The following is a 27,038-nucleotide window of genomic DNA, read 5'->3' on the forward strand; positions in this document are numbered from 1 at the left end:
CCTTCCCTAGGAACCAACGCTACTTGGTCTTTCTCAATGTCTGTGATAGACAAGAAGGTCTTATGTTCATTTCTCTTATTATAATTGGTGCTTTTAAAAAATATAGTCTGAGGGGGCACCTGGATGGCTCAGGGGGTTGAGCCTCTGCCTTTGGCTCCGGTCATGATCTCAGGGTCCTGGGATCGAGCCCCCCATCGGGCTCTCTGCTTGGCCGGGAGCCTGCTTCCCCCTCTTTCTCTTCCTGCCTCTCTGCCTACTTGTGATCTCTGTCTGTCAAAAAAATACATAAAATCTTTTAAAAAAAATATACGGTCTGAGGAGCACCAGCTTGAGAATGATGTGGCCCTCTTCTCAAATGTGCTGGTTCTCAGGGCCCCTAGACACTCGCTCTAAAAAGCCAGGGTGGTTTGAACTCTGAAGTGTGCCCATGTCACTCTTTCTAAATTCTCTCCTGCTTCCTATTTCTGACTATATTAACTTGTGTGGGGTGGACTGGCTGGCGATCTCTTAAGCATTGGCACAACCATTACCTCTACAGGAAAAAATAAACCAAACAGATATTAAAGCAGAAGATTATGAGTTACTGAAGGCTCTGTGTAAAGGGAAACAGGAAACACTTAAATGCCTGCTCTTCAATATTTTCTCTGCACGATTGGATCTTGCCCATCTCCAAGGGCATGGGGAATTTATTCCACCGGTGATGCTCTGGGCATAAGCTTGATTCCCATGGTCTTTGCATTGGTTTTGAAGCCTACACTACATCTCCTTTAAGAGCTAAGCAGAACAGCTGGGTTATGGGAGGGAAAGATATCACACTAGTTTGATATTGAAGTCTGAAGTTCTGTTGAATGACTACAGTCATGTGTCACATATCAGACTCAGAAATGAGTGCCTTAATGATGACTACATGCTTCTAATTCCAATTTGTCATCATTTGGATTGGTTTATCAAATCTTTTTGGTTCCCAATCCTCCACAAATGGTGGAGCTACCTCTTACTATTGTGTGAGCATAGTCCAATTATTTAAGTAACACATCTCTATGGGCCTCAGTTTCCTTAGTTGTGAAAGGGGGAGTGAGAATAACAGTATGTAACGCACTGGGTTATTTTAAAGGTAAATTAGGTAATACATTTAATGCAAATAACACACATAAATGCTTTGTAAATGCTGGTAGTTATACGTGTTTCAGGAAATAAGAGGTAAAAGAGAGGGGAAATCAGACACTGGAGGTAAAAAGTACACCTGTGGTGATAGTTTTGGTATGTCCCCAATAATACACAGCCATCATACAGCAAGCATCTCTAAGGGACCTCTTGGCTGTGTTTCACACCTCACAGATCTGATTACCATCTCTGACTTTAGGGATTTTCCAGAAAACACTCAACCATGAAGAATATAGTACAAGACTTTTTGAAAATGGAGCAGATAAATAGACATTTACATTCGTATGCTTTTTATAACACCACCTGGCAGCCCTCCATGGGTGAGGGCTGGTCTCTTGGGAGAGTGGGGATTGCCTGAATGAGGTTAGGAAGGCCCTGGCAGGGGAGGTGAGCTCAGCACCTTAGCAGGTAAGGAGGTAATTTAGGCAGTAGCAATAATGACCACCTGGTAGAGGTAGGGAAGACAGTGCCCCCCCCCATCATCTTTCCCTTATTTAATTTTATACTAAGTTGAAGTCAAGTTTAATACTTATCTTAAGAAAGTGTGACCTTATCACACCTAAGGGGCTCCAAATGTGTATTTAAACAGAATCTGGCCTCAGGTTCTTATAATGTGTGAATTATAGCAAAATAAAAAAATGCAGGAAATACGGACTGTGCTTTCCTTTTCTTGAAATTATTACAGGCATAAGATATTTTCCCACTAAGACAAGACTCCAGAATGTTTTCTCTAGAGGAATGGAAATAGTGCTTTGAAAAAACCAAGCTTACCTTGGTGGAAATTTTCAGTCGTTCTTTCTGGTGGACTTCTTCCCCGTAAAGAAAAACATCGTGTCTAATGCATGGCTTATGCCTGTGGGTGTCCGTTACAGAGGTCTTGTCGGCCGTGTGTAGAGGAGACAGACCTGTGCATTGTGCCATCACTCCAGGCCCCTGAATTTCAAAGCCTGGAGTCCTTAACAAAGCTCTGAAGACTCTTTATGGATTAGATTTTTCCAACTTTTCTCTGGAGAGTTCCCTTAATGTTAGACCAGCCCTGACAAGGAGCTGGGCTAAACTGTGCCCTTACAAGCTTTCTGACTTGTCTTCCCGTGCTTGCTAGCAACTAGCGAACAGAACCAGAGCGGTTCATACTTGTCTTACCTGAAAATTCCATTTGTCAAACAGCAATTGCACAACAGAAAGGTCAGCACTTTATGTCCTGAACACTTAACTTTAATCATTGTTTAAGGTAGACGGAGACTCAGAGGTTTTCAAACCAGTCTTCCGATGTAATAGAAAGGGGGATTGGCCTTTGGATCAGGAATGAAAATCCAGTGTCTGGTTCTGGCATCTTCTTTATCCCATTCCAGCCCCATGTGCTGAAGTATTCTTGTAGGAACCCTGAAAAAAATGGGTTCGATAGATAGGTCTTTAGTGAGCATCTACTATATGTCAGACATTTGTTGAAAAAAGAAGTAGCTGGTCTCTTCTTGTGATTTATTTGGAAAATTATGTAATCATGGACTTTTATTATTTTAATAATAAAAGTGGAACATGCTCATTGAAAAAAAAATCAAACTACCCATAAGCATACAGAAATGAAAGTTCCCCTTATCTTACTCCCCAAGGATAACTGTTGTTCATAATTGGCATGATTCCTCCATCATATGCTACATTTTTCACTGCAATTTGCTTTATTTATTCAACAAGCAGCTCCTTCTTTCCATATCAGTATATGCACAGTTACCTCAATTTTTTCAACCCCTTCTAAGTTTTCTGTACTGCATATACCCCAATTTGTATTATTACCTCTTTTCATATAGCCGGAAGTTATCTCTGTCTTATTGGTTATAAATCATGCTGCTAAGAACATTTTGGGGCTTATATCCTTAAGCTCTTCTGTGAATTTATTGGTGGGATCACTCTGGTAGAGTGGACTTGCTGGCTCTAAGGGTTTGGACCTAGAAAATCTTTAGGCATTTCTAATTTGCTTTCCATAAATACTGTGTTGGTTAAAACTCATAGGAGCTATGCACTGTCTTTATGTGATTCCTATATGAAACTGGAATATTTGGGGACCTTGATACCCCCTCCAATTAATAACCTACCACTGCTCTTTGAGAAAATAATTTTGAGCATCCACTGTGGAAAAGCATTGAGATGTGAGGTCATTGTTTTTCAAGGGCCAGGAGAGTGTTTAATCTAAATATATACCCCATTCCCTGGAATCTGCCAACCTTATTCCTGCCACCATTTACAGCGCCCTACCCCCATTTGGGCTGAAGATTGACTATGGCAGGCGATTTGAGGGTAAACAAATAACACAACACAATGGTTGCCCTCAAAGACCTTTCAAACTGGGTTGGGGAGACAGAACACAGATGGCTACAAAACAAGCTAAAAATACAAGTCAGTATATAAAAAGCTGCAAATAAATATAAATAGTCAGCAGCATTATAGCAGTGCAGAGGAAGGAAGGAGAACAGTGGTCTAGAGTGTTGAGCTTCAGGACAGAGACTAGGTGGAGGATTTGTGGTGGGGAGAGAACGAGCCAGATCCAGCCGACAGAAGGAGAGATTCCAGCGGAAACCGGCCAGAAAGTGCTCACTTTTGTCTTGCTGGCTCCAAGTGGCCCGGGGCTTACAATATTCCTTGGGATTATTATAGACACTTGGCAGAGATTTGGGGGCGGGGGCATGATGGGGTGGTGCAGGTAGGCCATAAAATTTTGAGAATCTGGTGAAATAAGGTAAAGGAGATCAAGAGCTCGCTTATCTTGATGAACACGGAGTACTGTATGGAGGTGTTCAGTCAATGTCGCACACCTAAAACTAATATAACACTGTTAGCTACATTGGAATGAAAATTAAAAAAAAAAAAATAAGAATCTAAAGAAAGCTTCTAGCACTCTTCTCAGAAAAAAGTGGGGGGGGGGGGCGCCTGGGTGGCTCAGTGGGTTAAAGCCTCTGCCTTGGGCTCAGGTCATGATCTCAGGGTCCTAGGATCGAGTCCCACATCTGGCTCTCTGCTCGGCAGGGAGCCTGCTTCCCTCTCACTCTCACTGCCTACTTGTGAGCTCTCTCTGTCAAATAAATAAATAAAATCTTTAAAAAAAAATAAAAAAAGAAAAGAAAAAAAATCCACCTATGTGCACATAGATACAAAATTCTGCCTACCACTCATGGAACATTTTCTTCTACCCCAACATGAAAAACTTCAGAGTATGTCTAAAAAGAGCGTCACCCCAAGAAAACCCATTTAGGAAAGGCATTAGGCAGGTGTGTCTCTCACAGAAAAAGCTATTAGGCCACACAAGACATAACTAAGATTCATAGTTGTGAGTCCTCAAACTCTGGAGCAGGCTGCAAACAGGTGGGTAAACAAGTCGATGGGACCCTGCTGGCATTGCAAACTTTCCCTCAGCATCCTCAGCTTATCCAGGCGATTCCGTGTCTTTTTCTGGAGAAAGGCTCGGACCTGAGAAAATCCAAGCTCTTGAAAATTTGAATCAATGGGGTTATTTACTCGTGTATAACTGGAATCTGCCCCGCGATGCCGATTTTGTGGCAGAAAAGATACTCTTGCTCCCCACCCCCTCCTTTCTTTTTGACAGTCAGTTAATAAAGACTCAACAATAAGCAGCTGCCAGTGATGTCATTTGGGACTTTGTCCACGGAGCTTGTATTTACAAGCTCAGAGCAACCGCGGAGCCGCAGCAGCCCCGGGAGCAAGTCTCCGCAAACTTGCTCCGAATTCGCTGCAGGACTCCGCGGCCGCTTCGGAGGTTCGGGAAAACTGAGCGTGCTCTCTTAGCGCGGCCTTTTAACGCTTCAAAAATAAACAGAGGATAAACTCGGGAAGAAATTTTTAGCTGGAGAGAGCCGTGGCTGTGTCTGTCTCCGGGACCGTGATATATAGTGACTGAAGAGCTAACTACAAGTAAGGCTGTGGGTTGTGGGTTTGGTTTTTTTTTTTTTTTTTTAACTCTTGTAACAGTTTTTCTTATTTATACAGCTTGCTTTCCTTTTAAAGTGAGATGACGGTGTTTAGGTGTTTCTACAGGCTCTCTGGGCTGCCACAACAAGTAGGCGTCTGTTCCTAGTAATTATAGTGCGCTGAAGTTTCCGGGGGGGGGGGGGGGGGGGGGGTAGGTGCAGAGGGCTCCTGGTCTGAGAACAGGCACCGGAGTGTAGATAACAGGGAGTGAATTCCTAGTCCTCTGTGGACTCTGCTGGGAGGTTGTCTTTTTTTTTTTTTTTCTTCTTCTTCAAATAAAAAGCAACCAACCATACGAAAAAACTATTAGGTTGACCTAGGAATTTTAATAGAAAACGACAGACTAATTTTTAATTAACTGGGGTGCTAGAAGGGGGAAACCCACTCTTTGTTTTTGGGCTCTGATCCTTTCTGTGGCTTGTAGATTTCTAATATGTGCATGTTGTTTACAGTGTCTTGTTCCCTCCTGCCTACACCCTCTCCCCCCGGACACACACACACACACACACACACACCCAGGGCTCATTCATTCTTGAGGAATTTGAAAGTATAGAAAAATGTTTTGAAACTGAAACCGTTCCTATCTGGATATTTTCCCATTGAGTATCTGGAGAAATGCTCACTGTCCTGACTTGTCTTCTGAGTTAGGAACCTGAATTAAGGTACTACTGGAAAAGCCAAATTTTGACACTCAGCTAGGTTTGGACTCGAGACCCACATCCTTTCTGACTTTCCTTTTGACTCTTTAAAACTGTCCAGATATCTCTGGGGGAATAGGAAGACGGGGGGATCCTCGTGCCTCCAGCCTGGATGCAGGCTCCCTCTTTATCACAGACGCTTCTGCTTTACTTTCAAGTCTCAAACTTATTAGTATTATTTATTGACCACACCTTGCTTTTTTCCTTCCTCTCTTGAGCCCCTCTTGCCAGTAGAACCTTTTCTTCCCTTTCTCACTGATTCCTCATCCCCCTTCCTTCTCTCACTGGGGCCACCTGGAAGTCCTACGTTAGAGACGCCTGCCCTCGGCTGTCCGCTGTGGGCTGTGGGATGCTGGGTTTGCTCCTCAGCGCCTTGCACTCGGTAGCCTCTCGTGGCTGATTCCTGCAGTCTAGAACTGACAGCCCGGCTGCACGGATTGGCAAGAAGTGGCTCTTAGCCTGTTAGCTCCCGCTCGCGAACTCTGTGACTCACTCCCGGAGCCCAGCCTCTTCCTCACTTTGGCTGTTCTGTCACTCACCCGCGAGAACAAGGACAGCCTTCCTGGCCTTCCGCTTTTTCTCTGTTTTCAGAGAATTGTGAGAAGCCAGGTCCAGAAAGGTCCTAAAATATTCCACTGTCTTCCATGGATTTCTAGGTGGGCAGCCCCCTGCATGTTGGTCAGTCCTCACTTTTTCCATCAGGCCACACCCTGCTCTGATGTGTTTCATGTATTGAAAGGCAGTGCTTTTTGTGACTTTTCTCTTAAAATAAGGGATCTGCTACTAAGACAGCTTTCAAGCTATTAGAGCTCATCCTTTTACAGAAGGAAACCTGAGGCGCCAGGAAGGGGGATGGTTGGTCTGGAGTCACCTGGCAAGATGGTGGCAGAGCTACAGCTAGAGACTCCGTCTCTGGTGCTCATTCCAGCATGCCTTCCACACTTCCGTTCCTAAAGATGACAGAAGAAATAGGACCCACGTGTGCTTATAGATCTTGCTGTAGGAACAGGGCTGGTGTATGGGTAAAGTGGGCTGGCCTGCTCCTGTTTTGTCTTTGGCTCTGGGTGTGCGTCTAAATGTCTCTGTTCCTCCTTCTATTTGCTAGAGAGCCAAAGAGAACTCTGTGATTATTTTGCAGTTAATGGCCAAAAGGCAAAGTGGGGGTGATTGTGGCAGTTGAAATAATCTAAAAGGCATTTTGCCTCATATACAGGTCATGAGATGTCAGGTGGCTCCCAGCACTGACATTCTGTGCTTCTGCTTTACTTTCAAGTCTCAAACTTATTAGTATTATTTATTGACCACACCTTGCTTTTTTCCTTCCTCTCTTGAGCCCCTCTTGCCAGTAGAACCTTTTCTTCCCTTTCTCACTGATTCCTCGTCCCCCTTCCTTCTCTCACTGGAGCCTGGATCTCAGCTTCCAATATTTAGCTCGATTCCATCCACACCCTACATTCCTTTTTTCTCTGGAACCTTCCTTGCCCCTGATATGACTTTCAGATCCCTCCATGAACTCTTGGAGTTGTAGCGATGATTTCTTTCTTTGGACCTTCGTGGCATCTTGTGTTAACTTTTGCTGTGGGATCTAGAGCTCTTTGCCACATAAATACCTCTTTCTGCTGAAAACAAGGGCTAGGTTTTAGCACTTTTTATATCTACAGCCTCTAATACAGTCATTGTTCAATATGTAATACTAAATAAATGAATAAGTGAATGGCTGCTCTTAAATATCCCCTCTCCTTCATCAAACATCCAGCCCTCTGCTCTTGGTTGACAAAATTTTCACATAATTGTGTTCAATGACTTTGTAGTCTTCCTCCCTGGGGTTGAAGGCCTTCAAGGCCAGACTCCTGAGCATGCAAACAGGGCTATTCCTGATATGATATCAGCTAGCCTACTCTAGCTCATTCTTCTCCATTCCTCTGCATGTACTTGACTATCTGTTCTGGAGCTTTTTGGCCCGACAGCTCATCTGAACCTTCCACCAGAGGTCCAAGGGCAGCAGGACATAGTGATGGAGGGTTTGGTATCTGGAAGTGGATGGCCCAGGCTCAAATGCTGCTCCTACCACATTCTGCCTTTATGATTGTGCTTAATTCACTTAACTTTTCTGTTTGAAGTTCACATCTTTAACATGTGGCTAATGAGAGTGACTACCTCATGAAGACTTGGGGTGGATTACGTAAATTAATAGAGCTAAAACACTTAGCACAATGCCAAGCATATATTAAGTACTAGTGAGTATTAGCTGTTGTCATTATTATTTACCTTGCAGATAGATGCCCGTGTCCTACTCCAGACTTAATGAATCTTCAAGATGGGATTCGGATCCAGGCATTGTTAAATGTTCCTCGGGTGATTAGCATGGAAATGATTGGCTTAGCTACCCACGCTGCTTTCTGTTACCTGAACAAGCTGGGCTGCTATGTTCTTTTGTACCCCTCCACCTTTATGTTCCTGCTGTGGTACCTCTCCATCCACCCAATTTATTCTCCCAGGCCTTGCCAAATTTGTAATCTCATGCATAGCTCAGCACCTGGCACCGAGTGAGTTCCCAATAAATGATGAAAAAAAGTGTATGAATGTATGTTTCACGGGAACTGTAGGAGAAGATTCAAGCTGTTTTCTTCCCCCTAATCACCAAGCTCTTTGCCCATGCTGGCTCATTATGATCGCAATGCACACTTTCCAGGCAAGGGTACTAAGGTACAGAAAGATGAGGTAATGTGGAAAGGTACATGGGCGGTAAGAAACAAGAGCAGGATTTGAACCCTGAGCCTGTGGCCGTAATCTTTCATTGTACTGCCCTCTGGTTATGGAAGCCATTTTTTTTCCCTCATGAGCTTTGACAGTGGTGGAACTTTAATTTTTCTTGTCTCATCCTGGGCTGATTGGTCTGGCAAAACCACAAATCCCATGGATACTTGTAGGTGTCCAACTGGTTGACCTGGTGCTTCACATTTTCTACTTATTCAGAAATGTCTAACACACATGTCCAGTCCTTCGGTGTTTGTTTTTCTTTTAGTCTTAGATAGGAATCCTCTTGCAGGCTATCCCAAGTTTATGGCTAAACATCAAGATTATTTGCGTTCTTGGTATGGGTGTTGATAGACTGAGTCCAGCTTGGTCAAGAGTGTAATCTAGGCAATTCAAGTTAAAAAAAAAAAAAAATGGAAATGATGGTTGGCCATTTGGTTGGTGCCTGAAAACTTTACCAATGGAAGTGGTAGTATTTTGTGATAATGGATTTAAATAGCCAGAATGGTAGAGGCTGGACACTGCCAAGTCCTAGTTTTTCTCTGGCGCTCTAATTCTACGAAGTTTAATGCCTTTGGAAATTTGGATTCCCAGTTGTGTTTTCTTATAGATGAAATAATAAATCTCGCAGATGCATAGAACATTACCCACAACATTTACTATGTCCCAATACATACTTGTCTAATGAAGTGTGTCGTGTCGGTTTGGAAGCCTCAATTACACAAGGTACTTCCCAGTGGTTACATAAATTAATCTTGGTATTTTCAGGGCAAGGAATCAGCTCTCTCCTTCTTAGAAACTTTCTGGATTAGTGATTCCTTAGAGTAGAATTTGGATAGACTATAGGAAGCCAGTGGACTGAGTTCAAGAGGAAAAGGCCCAAACCCAACATTGTGGAATATAAGCTCAGTCAATAATATCATGGTGTTGAAAGAAGAGCTGTTAGTTCCGAAATGTGGGAACACAGTGTTACTGTTGAGATGCATGTCTGACAAACTGTTCTATGAAGGGTATTTACTCCATTGGGCAAACTGAATCTGATCCAGGCCAGCCCAAAATATGTCCCAAATGGTCCCATTGTCAGTGGTGATGTGTTATTATGAAAGTTTTAAAAATGAAAGTAATACATGCTTAAAGCTTAGAAAACTGAATAGTGCAAAAATGTTTATGTAAATATATAGCTACATATATCACATATAAATATGCCCATGTATAGTGCTATGTCTGTGTATAAACATTGTATAGGGGCATGAAAATCTATCTCACAGTTCCTGAGCCACACTCCCCTCTGTATTCCCACCCCTCAGAGAATTTTTCTACTCTCTTAGCTGCTTTTTATGTAATATCTCTAAATGATGTTTTATATCTATTTAGAAAATTGATTTATTTCCTCTTATGATAGGCAATATATGTTTCTTATATCTCCCATGCCCTCTCTGTTCTCCAGTCAAAATTGTTGATTACATGTACATTTAGTGCTCATTTTTATGGTCATTGTTGAATCAAATATTTTATTATCACATTTGATTTCTGTTTAAAATATTTTTCCTACAGTTATTAATGGCCTCATTAAAAAAGTTTACTTAATTTTCTAGTAATCTTTAGTTAAATTTTCCCAGTGTTCCATCAACCCTTTGATGCATGTGTCAAAGGAAACCTACTTTTAAAATGTTCTTCATATATCCATAATTAAGTTCTCAAGTCACCCTACTTTCTTTTTGTCAGTTGTCAAGCTAAGGAACTTAATTATCAGTTGTGCCATATCAGAAGCAATGTAAAGGGCCTGCCTTCAACATTTTTAAAAATTCTGATTATAGTCAATGACTCATATGTAGATAAATAGAAATGATCTGGTTTATTGTAGTTGGGCAACATTTTGGTCTTATGGTTCCACGAATATTCAGTACATTTTAATGTGGTAAATATGCTTTGTTTCTGTGTACCTTTGACATCTGGAATAGCTTCATCAGAAGAGAGCAAATGATACTTCAAGTAAGTTATTTTATGAATAGCGAATGAACGGTCCACTCAAAATGACATTTATATCTTTCCTTTCTCATTTTCTTTTCACTCATTCTTTCAGCCCAGATTTGTATGATCGGTAATGTGAGATACTTAGTTGAAATACTTTAAATTGTTTAAAGTAAAATACTTTAAATTGTTTAAAGGAGGCTGTGTTTTTGGAGATTGCCAGTAGAGGGCCTTATTAAACTGAATAACATTTCACATACAGACCAGTTGGAACAGTTACCTTGTTGAAGAAGCCAGTTTTTATTAGGACACCTGATCAAGAGGAGTAAAACTACCAAAGTAGTTTTTTCAACTTCATTGTAGTTCTTTCTATCTGGAAAAATGAAAAGTCTTAACTTTGCATTTTTATTCTTTTCTTAGGGGGAAATTGGAGAATTCAGATAGATTATTAACAGCCCAACAATCAAACCAGGACTGTGGATGCCAAGCATACAATCTACACATGATATTTCTTTTAGAATTGAGCACTGGTCTCTGAGCCTTCTGGGATCCAGGACTGGATGTTGAATATGAGAAAAGCAAATCCTAGGAATGATTTATACTTGCTTCCCACATTTGAGTGAACCCCACTCTCAACAAAAATGGGTTTTCTGTTTCCTGTACCTGGACCAGAATCTTCTTACTCTTTAATAGGCCCTTGATTCAGACACAGGGAGGGAGAATCAAGAGAATCTGTGAGAGCAGGAGAGCACTTGGTGCATTCCCTATCATGCTTATTTTCCATTGAGGGAAACAGAAGAGCCCTAGGGAAACTAGCTAAGTTTTCTAAAGTCATTCAGTGGCTTAGGGCAGAGTTCTTCTCTATATACTTACTGCCTGTTTTTAGCTCCTCCTACGCAATGAAATCTTTCCTTCTCGGGAAGGCTTCCTCCTCCCCACCATCCATATTGGGACAGCTCTTACTATACCTACATGGCTCCTCTTCAGGAAGTCTTTCCCTATTTTTTATCCACTCTGATAGCCTCAGGTACTTGTTACCCATAGCCCCTGTCACTAGTGTAATTAAATGTATGGTCAACAGATTTGATCAAGAACATCTTCGCGTCTAAGCTACAGGTTCCACGAAGGCGAAGCCTTGTCGCTCCTCTTTAATACCCAGAACAGTGACTGGCAAATGGTAGGTGCCTGGCAAATATTTGGTGAATGGATGTATATAAACACGTTTTCTGATTTTGATTTAGTGCTTTGGCCTCTCCATTTTCATACTTATGAACACATTCCTATTTATAACTCAACTGATGACGTTCAAATCTCATGGCATTCGTGGGTGCCTGGGTGACTCAGTCAGTTAAGTGTCTGCCTTCCACGCGGGTCATAATCCCAAGGTCCTGGGATCGAGCCCTGCTTCGGGCTCCCTGCTTGGCAGGAAGTCTGCTTCTCCTTCTCCCTCTCCCTCTCCCCTGCTTGCATTCCCTCTCTCGTTGTCTCTCTCTCTCTATCAAATAAACAAATAAAATCTTAAGAAAAAAGAATTCAAATTTCATGGCATTCAAATGCTTATGGATTCAAGGCACAACCACATGGCATTATTTTATTTTTTTACCTAACTTTCAGTGAGTGAGTGAGTGCCTGTCTCTTTCTAGTCATGTAAACATCAATATTCATGGCATTTGTAAGATGTGAGCTCTAAAGGTGTGAGAATAAAAGAAGAAGAGAAGGGGCAAGGATTTCTCTTCTCTCATTGATGAGGACAATGATTAGAAAGAAGAGAGTGTCCTGGACTGCATATTGTGCCCTTTAGGTTTCCCAGATTGGGCTGCAGAGTTGCTGGATAGCTTTTTCCTGAAAGTCTATTTCACATACTAGGAAGATCAGGACCTTTGGAGTCAGTTAACGGAGTAACAGAAACCAGTAGGTTCAGCTCATGCCTATGTGGCACTTACCCTTGGATATACCTGGGTTCCAGTTTCTATTTTGAGCTCTACTGACATGGGTGGGGTGAGTTATTAAACTTCAATGAGCACAGTTTCCTTGCCCATAAAACATAGCAATAGCAATAAAGTATTCATCTAATATTTATGAAGGACTTAGAACGTGTCTGGTCCTGTTGTACTTTCTATCAATGCTGTCTCATTTACTCCTCAAAATAGCCCTCTGAGATAGATACCACCATAAATCCCATTTTCTAGATGAGAGGTCAGTTTGTTCCAGATCGCCCAGGAAGGCTTTGACTGGATATTTTGATTCTCTGACTTCCCTGTAGGGTCACTGTGAGATGATGAGACGAAGTACGGGGGTGTCGGCACAAAGTAGACTCACGGTGCGGGGTGGCCAGTATCACCGTTATTGGCTCCTCAGCGCTGAAGTCATCACGGGCTCTTGTGAGTCGGTGTTTGCTAGAGGGGTACGGGAGGACTGATACTCTGTGCATCTGGGTCATAGGGACTTGTTGTTTAATCCCAACACCAAATGTCAAGAGCCCTGTGTCCTCAGCAATTTGACACATACAGCCCCAAACAACTACCGAGGGGACTGCCCACCCCCAACCCCCTCCTGGCCACGAATGCATTTATTACGTTCTCCCCATATGGACTTATTTTTCATGGCTCAGCACATTGCACCTGTCTAGGTGATGCCCCAGCTCTACCACCTCTGCATTTTGTTTAGCAAAACTGCCAAATCCTGTGGTCTGTTGTGTGTGCAGAAGTGCTTATCTGAAGCAGAGTAGAACCAGGTTATGGAGTGGGATGGATTTAAGGAGTGCCCAGCTCCTTTTGGTGAGGTCTTTAGTTGATGCCCTTTTTTTGCATCCCTAGGGACCAACTTCCCTAGTTCTTCCTGCCCCCCCCTCTTTTCCATCTCTCTCTCCCTTACTCAACCTTATTTCTCCATCCTTATTTCTCTCAATCTTCCCTCTCTCTCTCTCCATCTCTCCTATTTTCTCCTATCTTTTGCTGTTCTTCTTCTTTATCTTCATTTCTCTCTCCTTGCCCTCGTGTTCCCCAGAAAAGAGAGTAGAGGGGAAGTGAAGATGGTTGGTGTTTCTCAATGCCCGGGAAGATACAGAGGGAGTCCTTTCAGTTTTCCCATTTCTCCATAACTTCAAAACCCCTGGGGCTGTTTATAATGCTGCTCCTGTTAAACAAAGAGCACATCAGAACTACAAGCCCAAATAAAGAGAGAAACCAGAAGGAGCAGCATGGTGGGGTGGAGTGTAATTTGGAAGGAGAATTGAACAACCCTGCGTGTAAACCACCAGAGCCAGCTGTAGGATGAAGTGACCCCATCTGCAAAGTGAAGGCAGAGATGAGATCGTCTCAAGGCCATTTCTGGCCCTGTGATCCCGTTATTCCTTAACACACAATGACCGCAGTCTGACTCACCATACAGACAATTACCCCAGCGCTGAGGAGCAGAGCCCCTCCCCCAGGACAGCGGGTGCAGGTCCAGGCTGCGTGTGTGCGTGGGGGCTCTTGCTGTGTTTGTGATCCCCAGAAGTCCCATTCTCCCAAAGTGCCGAAGTGATTCGTCACTGCACAATGCTGTGTGTCCTCACAACAGATGTTACAGGATCACCCTTGAAAGGGTGTTTCCCCAAAGCATTTAATTATAACCTCCACAGAAGATTAACAGATGTTATAATTGTCTTTACTCTTTGATTAAATAGTTTCTGCATGAGTGGCTTTATTAGATTTTCCTTCTCTGTTTTGTATTATCCTTATAAAGAGCAGACATGTGTCTTCAGTTTTCTAGAGAGTTCTTCAACGGGCTTCGTAAGAGTCTTCCCAGATTCATAAATTCATTCTTTGTTACTTATATGTATCTATCTATCTATCTCTGGAAAACCTGGGTCAGGATGGGCTGTACTTGTATAGACTGAACCATTGTTTACAGAGGGTGGCTGGGTGACAGGGATATGAACATGGTCAAGAGACTGGCCTCCCTCTTTGTCATTTGTCCATGTAAGTGAGTGATGCCCTTGAATATTCTCTAGGAAAAACTGCAAAGTGGGAAAGGAAAATTCAGCAAACCTTTATGCACGCCAGGTGCCAAGTGTGTGAATGAGTGTGCGAGCAGAGAGAAAAACAGCCTTCATGATGTGAATGTCTGTAGATTTCTCTGGCAATATTTGGTCTGGGAAGATAAGCTATCAGCCGGGAGCCTTATCAACATCAAAAGCATTATTTTCATGCCATAGCGTAGAACCCAGAATTCTTTCTTTCCATTAGAGATGTGGTGTGTGTGCTATTACTTATTTATCTTACCTTCTGTTTAGCCCATAAGGAAGAATGATGCCACTAACCTCATGTGAACAAGAATGCTTCTTTCTTGTCTCATTGTCCAAATTACTATTTCTTCCTTGAGAAAAGAAAATTATACGGAAGGGGTGCAGACATTAGGTCAATTTATGGGTGATGAAAACAAAAGGAACGCACGTAAGGAATACAGAATCAGTGCTGTGGAGGGGTCCGCTTACTAAGAGTCTCCACCTCTCCATATGGAAACATCTGAAAAGGCCTCATAAATCAGGGCAAAGGTCAGTCCTTAGAACAACTTGAAGGAAAAGAGCAAAATAGAATTTAGCTTCCCCAGATGAATTAGTATTAAGACTTTAACAAAAAAAAAGTGTTTGGGGGGAATACTTGGTTGTTTAATCAAGTAGGTCCCACGTAAGTTTGATCTCTTTTATCTGTAGTTGCTAAGGAAGAGGAGGGAAGAAGAGTATTTTCTAGGTATGCAATAGACACTGATTATATGTGCTGCTAGAAAAATCAAAAGGAAAAGTACCTATATTAATGGGGTTCACAACATATTGGAGGAAAGGAGGTAATCTCACATGGGACATTTTTAAAGAACACTACAAACCAATCAATATGATTAAATTCTGAAGGAATGATTAGAACTTCGCCAAATTCAGAGGTTTTATAAATACATGACAAGGATCTTGAACATTCTAAAACTCATATCCATAAGAAATGGCTAAAGAAATTTTATTTATTCAGGTCATTTGGAGGAAGAGGATCTTTGAACTTTTTTAAAAGTATAATATAGATATAGGTAAATACATCTAAGTATACAACTTGACCATTGCAAACCCGATAGACCTGCATTACCAGCTCTCAGGCCGAGAAACTGTAGCATCTCAGATTTCCTCAAGTTCCCTCTCCGTTACACCTCTAAGGTAATCTGCATGCTGACTTCCGGTAGCATAGATGAATTTTGGCTGTTTTTGAACTTGATATGAATGGAATCATACATTATGTATCGTATTCCCTCATTCAGATTATATGTGTGATTCATCCGTATTTCATATCACATTTCAGGCTCAGTGGTGTATAGTATTACATTGTGTGACTGTATCTATATCATAATCTGTTCTTTCTGCTGTTGGTGGGCATTTGGATAGTTTCCACTTTGGGAGCATTACAAATGGTGCTGCTATGAATATTCTAGGGCATGTCCCTTAGTGAACAAACACACACTATTTTCATTTCTACTTAAGCACAGAAGCTAAAGAGAAACAATTATAACCTAATGTTGGGTAGCACTTCTCATCATTTGAAAGTTCACAGAAAGGATCTGGTACCTTTTGAAATAGTTCCTTGTCCCTGGAAGTGCTCAGATTATAATGGGATGGTCTTCATTGAGGAAGACCGTAAGCTTGAGGATTCCAAGGCCTCTTCCATCTTTAGGTCTTGTAAATCTAAACTAATAAACTCTTTGGAAACTGAAAGAGGAAAGGGGTCTGTTGTTGCTGTGCACCAGATGGACAGACTGTAGGAGACAAGACACAAGTAAATGGGAGTGATTACGCAGACAAAGCTGATGCTGTGGGGGAGGGTACAGGCCTCTCCAGGAAGGGAGGCAGCTACATGGGTCAGAGCAGGGAAGGGTAGAACTGAGTGGGGTCATAAAAAGAGATAACATATTAGTAGATGGAACAAAATAGAGAAATTTGCATGCCACTACAGGTGTGTTATAAAGTTTCTTTTCTTTGGTAATCTCTACACCCAATGTGGGGCTTGAACTCAAAGCCCCGAGATCAAGAGTCCCATGGTCTTCTGACTGAACCAGCCAAGGGTCCCCACTGCAGGTCTATTTCAGAATGAGTACCATGTTAGTGGACACAGTTCACTCTACTAAATGCTCAGAATGCATTATGAGCACCAGAAAGCAGAGACTTTGACCAGCCTTGTCAGAGATCACAGGATGCCTGTAAGATGCCCTGGGAAAAAGCTGTTCCACAGGGAGGCAGCCAGATAAAACTTACCAGGGTGACAAGAATGAGACAACGTTTCTGTGGGATCCGTTCGATGCTACCCAGTGCCTGAAATTCTGTTCCTGTTCTTCCACACGTTTGATCCATCAGATTTCTAACTTGAGTCTTTTGCACTTTAGTATTCTTACTTCTTGAGCTTATTCATGGTTAATCTCTGTCCCATGTACCCCAGTCACTAGCCTATGGGACCTGCTGTTGATCAAGCACCCCCTGGAACTCTGTTCCGATCATTGCTGATTCCCCTACAGTATGGGGGCAAGGTGGTGACAAAGAATTATTTGAGGTCAAATTTCAACTATGTCTTATTTTTTCCTACCTTATTTTAATTTAATTTAACTTATTTTTTCCTACCTTATTTTAATTTCATGAGTCCTATGTAAAGACCTATTTTTATCACATCTTATTTAAGACTGACTTGTATACAAGTCAGTACTAGAAACTGATCAGAGAGTACTTGGAAATTTGATCATGTCTCCTTTTTACTTCAACTGCTAGGAAGCTCAGAACCAAAATTTACCTATTTAATTACACACACTCTGTTGACTCATGTATCTTGCATGTTTGCAGTACTCCTCCTCTCATCTTTGTACTTTGTTGTAGACAAAATTCTAGGATGGATCCCAAGAGGCTGGCCCCCCCTTTATGCATGAACCTGGCATATAATTCCCTCCCTCTCGACTGTGGGCAGAGCCTGAGAATATGATGGATGTCGCCTCAGTGATTAGGTTACATTACATGGCAAAGGTGGAGGGATTTTTGCAAACATAATTAAGGTCCTAAAACGTTGCCTTTGAGTTACTAAAAAAAGGCGATTTTTCTTTGGTGGGTCTGACCTAATCTGGCAAGTCCTTTAAAGAGAGCCTCAAGGTCAGAGAACTGAAGTCGCAGAGATTCTCTTGCTGATCTTGAAAAAGCAAGTCACCATGAGTTCTGCAGATGTAAGAGCGAAGATGTTCTGCCAACAGCCACATGAACTCAAAAGAGGACTCCAAGTCCCCAGTGAGTGCTCAGCCCTGCTGACACCTTGATTTCAGCCTTATGAGACCACAGCAGAGGTCCCAGATAAACTGTCCTTGGATTCTTGACCCTTGGAAGCTGTGATGTAATAAATGTATATTATTTTAAGCCACTTAATTGTGATAATTTGTTGTACAACAATAGATAACTAATGCATACATTTCACTTCTATTTCAGTTTTATCCTTTATTTATTTTGTATGTGACCTTAATTCCTCTGTTATTTGATCATAATTGAATGGATTAAAGAGTGAATTAAATATGTCCTAGGACACTGCACATCCACTTCAGAGTAACTAGGGATGGTGCTATCTTTTTTTTTTTTTTTAAGATTTTATTTACTTGACAAAGAGCGAGAGGTCACAAGTAGGCAGAGAGAGGGGGGAAGCAGGCTCCTGCTGAGCAGAGATCCTGATGTTGGGCTTGATCCCAGGACCCTGAGATCATGACCTGAGCCGAAGGTAGAGGCTTAACGCACTGAGCCACCAGGTGCCCCTGGATGGTGCTATCTTGTCCATAGCATTAGGGTCCCTCTTCTATGATTTGGTTCATGCATCTACCTCCCCTTTGAATTCCCTCTATCCTCATATCCTCCTATCTAAACTCCATCCAAAATTAGAAGCTCAGCTCAAGTATCACATTCTCTATAATTCTTGTCATCTGATGTTTGGAGGATCCCTCCTCCCCCATTTTTAAATCCCTACATCTGTGGCTTCAAGTCTCAGAGCTCACAGCATTCTAATCACTTCAGGGAGGTTTTAAGAATGCAGATTCCCAGCATTCCCTTCCTCTGCTCGCTCTAGGAATTTGGGTTGATTATTCCATTTTTGAAAAGCTTCCCAGGTGATATCAACAGGCAGCTAGGTTTGCAAAGGGTTGCCCTGTTCTTCTTAGACAACCAAGTCTTAGTACTCTTTACATATCATGGTGTGTAATTCACTGTCCGTGTTTAAGGCTTTCAAAGCTTTAAGCCAGATTTATACCTTACCTCTAGCCTGGACAGTATGGTGTGTCTTTATTTAATCTTAGCACTGGTTTTATTATTTTTCTGTTTGTAGTTTCCCTTTGGCTTTACTTCCCCAATTATTTATTTTATCATTTTGTTTTTGTGTTATATTTTTGTAGGTAATTGCAAATCCTCAGGGGAAAGGATGTTGGAAATAAATAAATGAATAAGCAGAAAACCAACATGCTCTTCCCTAATACTTTGATATACAGGAATCGTGTTTCCCTGGCAACAGCAAAACTTCCTAGACCATGGACTCTGACTTAAATTTCCCTCATGCCTTCATCATAGCTTGTACAATGTGAGCATATAGAAACAGTGTTCGGGAGACTCAAGGCTGATGGTTGTACTGTTAAGAAAAGGTTCTTGACCTTGTACAAATGGGTGTTTCTTCCTCTATTTTCCCACACCTCTTTGTCTCCTTCCTGACCCCTTTCTTACATCTTTTGAGGCATTAAGGAATTACCTTTCCCCCTAGACTCCTGTATTGGAAGCGAGCACAATTCCTGGATAAGGATTTAGAATAAATGAGAGGGCTCTATGCCTCTCAGAGTGTTTCATCTGCCTGAAATGGCTTTCCGCTGAAGTGATTTTGTGTTGTCATTGTAGTTTCCTGGTTCTGTCAGCAGGTCCATTCTAGACACAGGGCTGGGGGGTGGACCCCTCAATCATCTGGCACTACTCTTTCCCCTTTAAAAGCCCATTGGATGTGCTGCATTCAGGACACAATGGTACCTTTATTCAAAGCACATTATGTATGATATCACTTGAAATCTTACAGATTTAAAAAAAAAAATGCTGTTTGGGATATCTGGTGGCTCAGTCAGTTAAGCATCTGCCCTCGGCTCAGGTCATGGTCCCAGGGTCTTGGGTTTGAGTCCTACATCGGGCTCCCTGCTCAATGGGGAACCTGCTTCTCCCTCTGCCTGCATCTCTGACCCTTCCTACCCCCACCCCCCACCCCCACCCCCTGCCAAAAAAAAAAAAATCTTCAAAAAAAATGCTGCAGTTCAAGCTTATTTGGGAAGTGAAACACAACTGAGTGGAATAGCAGATTTATCATACTGAGTTGAAAGATGCTCTAGGGAAGTTCTAAAGAGGTAGGCATTGTGGAAAATCTGATAAATTGTTCTCATCTTAATATTCCTTTTAGGACTTCATGACTGTTTTAGAAGTATATAATCCCTTGGGCAATGATGAGTCCCCTGATGGTTTCTCTCCACTTATCCTTTCTGCAAATCTCTTTTTACATAGATTCTGCTCAGTGGGGTACTTTTTTTTACCATTGGTTTTCTGTGTATTTGACTGTGTCTGGAGGTTTGAACTGAGCCAGACGGGTGTGGGAAGATGAGCTCCACGCATGCGTTTGCATGTGAGAGAGCGAGAGCCCACGTGCCCATGTAAGGGTGTGCCTAAGCGCAGATGTGCGCACACATTTGAGCTCCTGTTTCTGCCTTTTCGGTTGGACTTAAGAAAGCAATGTTATTTTGTATAGCCTGAGATTTCCAAGTTAAACTAAAACATAGAAGATGCTTTTTTAAACTCTTATCGAGTAAAATAGTTCCAGGGTATTTTAGCTGGCATTCATCTTTTCTAGTATAACCAAAAGCACTTTTGCTTAATGAAGAGGTTTTTATGCTGTTTTTCTCAATATTACTGGGTTATTTTTAAGCCATCATAATTTTTTTTTTCCAAGATAAGTGTGTGAATCATTGAATAGTGACCTCTTCCCCTTCCTCTGTCTTGCACGGATACAAAAAAATTTTCCCTCTGACTTCAAAATGTTGTTTTGTTGTGTTTCTTAGGTCAGTAGATGTATACTTAGTGAGTGCTAATGGAAGTATTATAGGATGTCGATCCCTAGAGCTAGCATCTAGCGCACAGCGGTGCTTAGTGTGGTGACCACTGGAGCTAATTGGAAGGGGAGACTGCTCTGGAGGCAGCCGTGTGACTTATCACACACAGCACCATGATGCCCAGCAGCTGATAGGAAGATGTATTATTCTCAGAGACCATGCCAGCCTTGTGGGGTCCAGCACCACCCTCACTTTCTGTCTTGGCCTCCTGTTTTTTGAATCTGTGCCGACCACAGGCAGAGGGAAGTAGAGACCTAAGCATGCCAGTCAATTTCCTTGATAAAGAAGTCCCAACCTGGGAACCATCTTGCCAATTAAAAAATGCAACTCAGCTCCTTCTGCATCTCCTACCGCATTGACTTCAAACAGGAACAGGCAGAGGGCTTTGCCAAGAGTAGCTTATGTAGTGAGTTTTATATTGTGTAATGGATAATGAAGAAAATTGGATGAAGTAAAAATTGATTTTAGCCTCCAATTCTCCACACTAGCTGTCTTCAATACTTGGTTGCATGTCTCTCTATTTCCTTTTGGGCATGACCTTCCTGAGACCCAATTAAGACTTTGCATGAGTTCTCATTACCTAGACATCGGAGGCAGCTCTGCCTTCCTACGAACCTGTAATCAGACTTTCAGAGCTATTGAGAATTACCCCTTACAGCGAAGTTGTCGTTCACAGAGCACTGAAAAATGGGGTCATAGGAGTTCTGGCTTGATGATACAAGATGACTTGAAAGTGAATTATTCTGTAGGAAGAGGACACTTTAAGCTAGATGTGAATTTGATTCCTAAGGCTGATAGTTACATTTCTTGGAACTTGAGGGCATCATTTTCTTCCTTTCTGAATCAAAACCATAAGCAATCATTGGAGCACAATAAGAAAGAGTCAGCGATTTAGATTTACAGAAATTTGGATGGATTCTAAAAACAAAAAGGGGACCTTAGATATTTATCCTAGAACCCAGTTTATCTATGACTGTGAAGAAGTGTGCTTAAGAGTGAACAATGGGACATCATTTGCAATATAAGTTGTTTGCAGTCTAAATGCCAATAATAGGGCAAGAATCAAACAACTAACACTTTATTCACACTATGGGGCCATCCAGCCATTAAAAGAGTAAAGAAGATCTATTTGTACCCTCACATGGAAAGACCTCTTTGATATATTATTAAATAAACAAACAAACAAACAAAAAAACACAAGTTGTCAAAGATATATGGAATAGGGTATTTTTATGTTTCATATATAATTTAATATATATAGATGTATGTAAATGCTTTAAAAAGTTCTGGAAAAATAAATTGTTAATATTTTTTTTCTTTTCTTCCCTATTGAGAGGTTGTAATTGGGAATGTGTGAAAAGGAAACTTTTACTGTTTTCCACATAGGTTTCTACATAGTGTTCACTTTTTACTTTGAGAATATAGTCACATACTATCTTTATAAAGACCAGCATATGTATATGTATGTATATTTACATGTATATTTATTTTCATATATTTTAATAAGGAGAGGATACGCTGAAGGAATATTTCATGAGATCATGAGAAAAGGATTTATTTTTTCCATATAAGTAATCCAAGTTAACCAAAGGTAGGATAAAAGAGGAACAGAATCCCAACTTTGCTCTGGGTTGAGTTACAGTTTCTAGACATGGAAATGTTTAATTTAAGATACAATTCAAAGCTGTTAAGATACAAATCGCCAGTTATTTCCTAGTAGATGTGAAGTGGCAGAAGTTATTTGCAAAGACACCCATTGCTTCAGAGTTTGATATCATTTTAAACAAATTGAGCTTGTCTCAGACATTCAGGCCTGGTATGGGTGACTAGATGAGCCAGGTCTGGTCTGTTTTTGAGGACAACCTGTCATGGGAAGGGCAGACATGTCAGCACCTATGAATTATTCAGTTGTCTTCCCTCTGGTGGGAAGCTGGATGAAATACTCACAGAATAAGCAGTGCACATGAAAAGAAAAAAAATATTATCTTTAGGGAGATAAAAATTGGTTTTCATGAAAGATGATATGGGGTAGATCCTGGGGTCTGGGATGGATGCAGGGGAAAGGAAGACTAGAGAGGGCTGATGACCTGGGAGCACAATGACAGTTGAAAGACTTAAGGTTTTGTGTTGATGAAAAGTTCGTTTCTGGAAGCTGGCAGTGATAATACTAATTGGAACATAAGATGGAATGTGAAGCTTCTAGGGACTTACAAAAAAGCAGTTTTATATGGCTACTTTTAATAGCTGATGTGGTTGGTGCTTTGCTAGGTCCTTCCTATGAGTTACGGAATCCTTATAGCAACCCTATGATGTAAATAGTGTTGTGATCCTACCCATGGTATTGTAGTGGTGTGAATTCCATTTTATAAATAAGGAAAGTTGAGTCTCCAAGAATATTATACAACATTTTAATATCAGACCCATAGTTGCAGAACTTCATTATGCCAATTCTACACTCAGAAGTGGATGGCCTTGAGGTCATGTCTTACATGTCTTCCTTACAAAGAATATTCTTTATTTATAATTTTCAGAGGCTAAGTATTTTGAGGAGATGGTAAGAATGTAACACATATCTATCCAAATAGTCTGTAGAAATGGCAATAGGATGAAAATCATGGCGTACAAAAGGTCTAGGACATCCTGTGAAGGCTGGCTTCACCCACAGCTATGTCAGTGAAGCCAGGGAAGGGGAACCCAGAACTAGGGCTGAACTCCAAACATGGCGGCATGTTCCAAAGCTTGTTACTCAGAGACAATATGAGTGGGTGCTAATACTGGGTACTACGGTTGAAAGGGAAGTGGTGGAGGACTGTTAAGAGTGTCTATGTAGTCATGACACTACTGGTCATGGGTCTTCACAAAGTGAAGCGACCCTAATGAAAATATGGAAACCACCTACATGCTTGATAATGAGGGATGGTGACACATAACACATTATGTTATATCTAGTGAATGAGATGCTGTGCAGTCCTCAAAAGTGAAACTGTGGAAGAATAGTTAATGGCATGAAATGATACTACGTAATGGTAGGTGAAAGATTTTGTAGCATATTCCCAGTTTTGTAAGTATATTGCCATAGACATTTGTCATGTCTGTGGCTGCTTGTCATCTTAGGAACAGCTTTTCTGTTTGGGGCCATTCCTGCACTGTGACTACCTCAACCCCAACAATGAAGGCAGAACTCAGACTTCTAGCCTCTCTTGCAGCTGGGATGCAGGCATATGACTTTAGCTCCACCAACTAGATGTACTAGGTGACAGAATTCTTGCCTGAAGTGAGTAAAGCATGTAGACGAGCCCTGTGCAAAGCTTTCCATTTTATTGAATGGATGATGGCAGGAGCATGGAGCTTTTAGGGATGCTGAGGGAACTCTTATGGTTGCCGGGGGAGCTGGGCTTTGGAGGTAACACAGCAGCTTCCTCGTCATCTCAGCTCTGCAGTGTGGTTTTGGGGATTGTGTCTAGTAGCTGAGCCCTGAGTCAAGCTCCCAGCCCTTCCAGCCATTTTGCGAGATACCCAACAGGTTTTTAAAATAATCTCCTTTATTTCTTCATTAGTCAGCATCAGTTATAGCACAGTGTTGACACAAGTCTGTAGTTATTGCTCTTTTTCTTGTTTTCTGCAAGTATTCCAACAGAAAATTGTCAATTACCTGCTATTTGCTGTGTAGGAAGCCAGGTACTGAAGGGAAAGATTCTTGTGATGTTAGCTTTACCTCTAGTGCACATGTTATGCATACAGCCAGGAATGTTTTTAGTAATCTTGGCAAGGATTTTGGCATGAGGGCATCAAGAATTTGAAGGGCCATGATATAATTAGCATACATTGCATTAAGTTTAATTTTTTCCATTGTAACCGTCTTTGACTATGTATTTCTAAATTAGACAAAGTTTTTCCCATGGATGTTGCTCTCATCATTTGTTCTCATTTACATAATTCCCTCTTTCAGGTAAATTCTCTTCTCCTTTTGAAACAGCAGCTTGATTGTTAAGTTTACTCGATTATTACCTCTTCTTTTTAATTAAAAGTTATAGCAAAGTAAAGAAGACTAAAAATTTGTGAGCTTTATTTTCAGGACATTTTTTAGTAGTTTTTTAGAGAGTGTCTGGGAATGGTAAACATTTTTGTTTTAGTAAGTCTAAGGAGTTTCTAGATTGTTCTCATTATAGGATCATAGTTTAGCTCATTTTGCCATTCTAGCTACACAGCTACTCTCCGTGAACACTTTGAAGACATTATTGTCTTGTGTTCAGGCATTTATTTTTGATGACTGGGAATCTGCTGGCCATCTAGTTGACTAATAAACTTTTTTTTTTAATTAATTGAAGTGTATTTGACATACAATGTTACACATCAGTTTCAGGTATACAACATAGTCATTTGACAAGTTTATACTTTATGCTATGCTCACAAGTGTAACCACCATCTGTCACCATATGACGCTCTGGAAGTACCATTGACTTTATTCCCTATGCTGTGCCTTTTAATCCCTGTGATTTACTCATTCCATTTCCGGGAGCCTGTACCTTCCACTTGACTTCACCCATTTTGCCCATTCCTCCATCCATAAGTTTGTCCTCTGTATTTATGGATCTATTTCTGCTTTTTTTGTTTATTAGTTTGTTCATTTGTTTTGTTTTGTAGATTTCACATAAGTAAAATCATATGGTTATTTGTCTTTCTCTGTTTGTCTTATTGTACTTAGCCTAATACCCTCTAGGTATTAATGTTACCATTAATGTTACCACAAGTGGCAAGATCTCATTCTTTTCTCTGGCTAATAATCCATTGTATATCCATACCACATCTTCTGTACCCATACACCCAGCAGTGGACACTTGGGTAGCTTCCATACCTTGGTTACTGTAAGTAATACTGCTGTGAACATAGGGGTGCATATCTTCCTTCTTGGGGCCAATACCCAGCAGTGGAGTTACTGAGTTGTGTTGTATTTCTATTTTTATTATTGTATTATTTAAATAAAAAATTTTAATTGAAATATAATTAGTATTATATTCATTTCAGGTGTGCAATGTGAGTCAATAATTGTATACATCTCTCAGTGCTCACCACGATATGTGTGGTCTCCATCTGTCACCAAACAACGTTATTACAGTCTTATTGATTATATTCCCTAAGTTGTACTTTTCATGTCTGTGGCTTATTTATTTATTTATAATAGATGGGGTGGGGGGAAGGAGAGAGGAGAGGGAGAGAGAGAATCTTAAGCAGACTCCCCACTGAGCATGGATCCTGATGCAGGGCTCGATCTCATGACCCCAAGATCATCACTCTGAGATCCTGACCTGAGCTGAAATCAAGAGTCAGATGCTTAAATGACTGAGCCACCCAAAGACCCCAAGTCAATTATTTATTGTGAAACTGCAAGTTTGTACCTCTTAATCCCCTTTGTCTGTTTCACCCATCCCCCTATCACCTCCCCTGGCTTTCCATGTGTTTGTCACTTCAAAAAAATCTCTAGTAACTCAGGATTTTTCTCTTTGGTGGATTCCCTATAGCTTTAATATTATATATGTTGATATACATTTATTTTATTTATAGTATACTTTCAATCCTAATACCTGTTCTTCGGTGCTGAAAAAGTTTTAGCCATTATTTCTTAGGATATTTCTTCTATGTCACTCTCTCTATGTTCCTCTTTTTGGAATTTCTTAAATGTATTTTAGCACATTTTCATTGCTATTTCTCACCTTCAATTATTTCTCTATGCTTCATTCTAGGTAAATTCTTCAGTACAATTTTTAATTCATTAATTTTCTCTTCATTGTCTTGTCTAAGTTTTTCCTTCATTGTGGTGTTTTATTTCAGACCATGATTTTTCTTGTATAGATTTATAATAGGTCTTCTTTGTATTTCTTATATGTATATTCTTATATTACAAATTCTCATTCTTTTTATGAATGCTTTCCCAACTTTATGTTTGATCTTTACTCATTCTTTTTTCCATCCTTATTGAAAGATACTTGACAAATAAAAATGGTAGATATTTAAGGTGTACAGTGATATATATATAAATATATATATAGTGAAATTAATACCACAGTCAAGCCAATTAACATATACACCACCTCACATAGTTACAGTTTTGTGTTTGTGCAGAGAACAATTAAGAACAACTCTCTTAACAAACCTCGAGTACACTCGAGTTTTATTAACTTATAGTCACCATGCTATGCATCAGATCTTCAGAACTCATCTATGCAGCACAACTAAATGTTTGTGTCCTTTGACCAGTGTGTCCTCATTCCCCCCACTGTGCAGTCTCTGGATATCAGCATTCTACTCTGTTTT

At 40.9% G+C, this 27,038-nt stretch overlaps 1 protein-coding gene across 3 annotated transcripts in view; it reads left to right on the top strand.

Moving 5' to 3' along the window:
- Positions 1 to 27,038, top strand: part of NCKAP5 (NCK associated protein 5) — a 949,833-nt gene that overhangs the window by 83,466 nt on the left and 839,329 nt on the right. The window contains exon 1 of one of the 3 annotated variants that reach the window (XM_059394408.1): positions 4,856 to 5,085. The exons of the other annotated variants lie outside the window; for them this stretch is intronic. The gene's annotated coding sequence lies outside the window, so the exon portion shown is untranslated. Of the gene's footprint in view, positions 1 to 4,855; positions 5,086 to 27,038 lie in introns of those variants that run through there. 3 annotated transcript variants of the gene reach the window in all.

Source organism: Mustela nigripes, chromosome 3 (assembly GCF_022355385.1).
Source record: "Mustela nigripes isolate SB6536 chromosome 3, MUSNIG.SB6536, whole genome shotgun sequence".
Lineage (NCBI taxonomy): Eukaryota > Metazoa > Chordata > Mammalia > Carnivora > Mustelidae > Mustela > Mustela nigripes.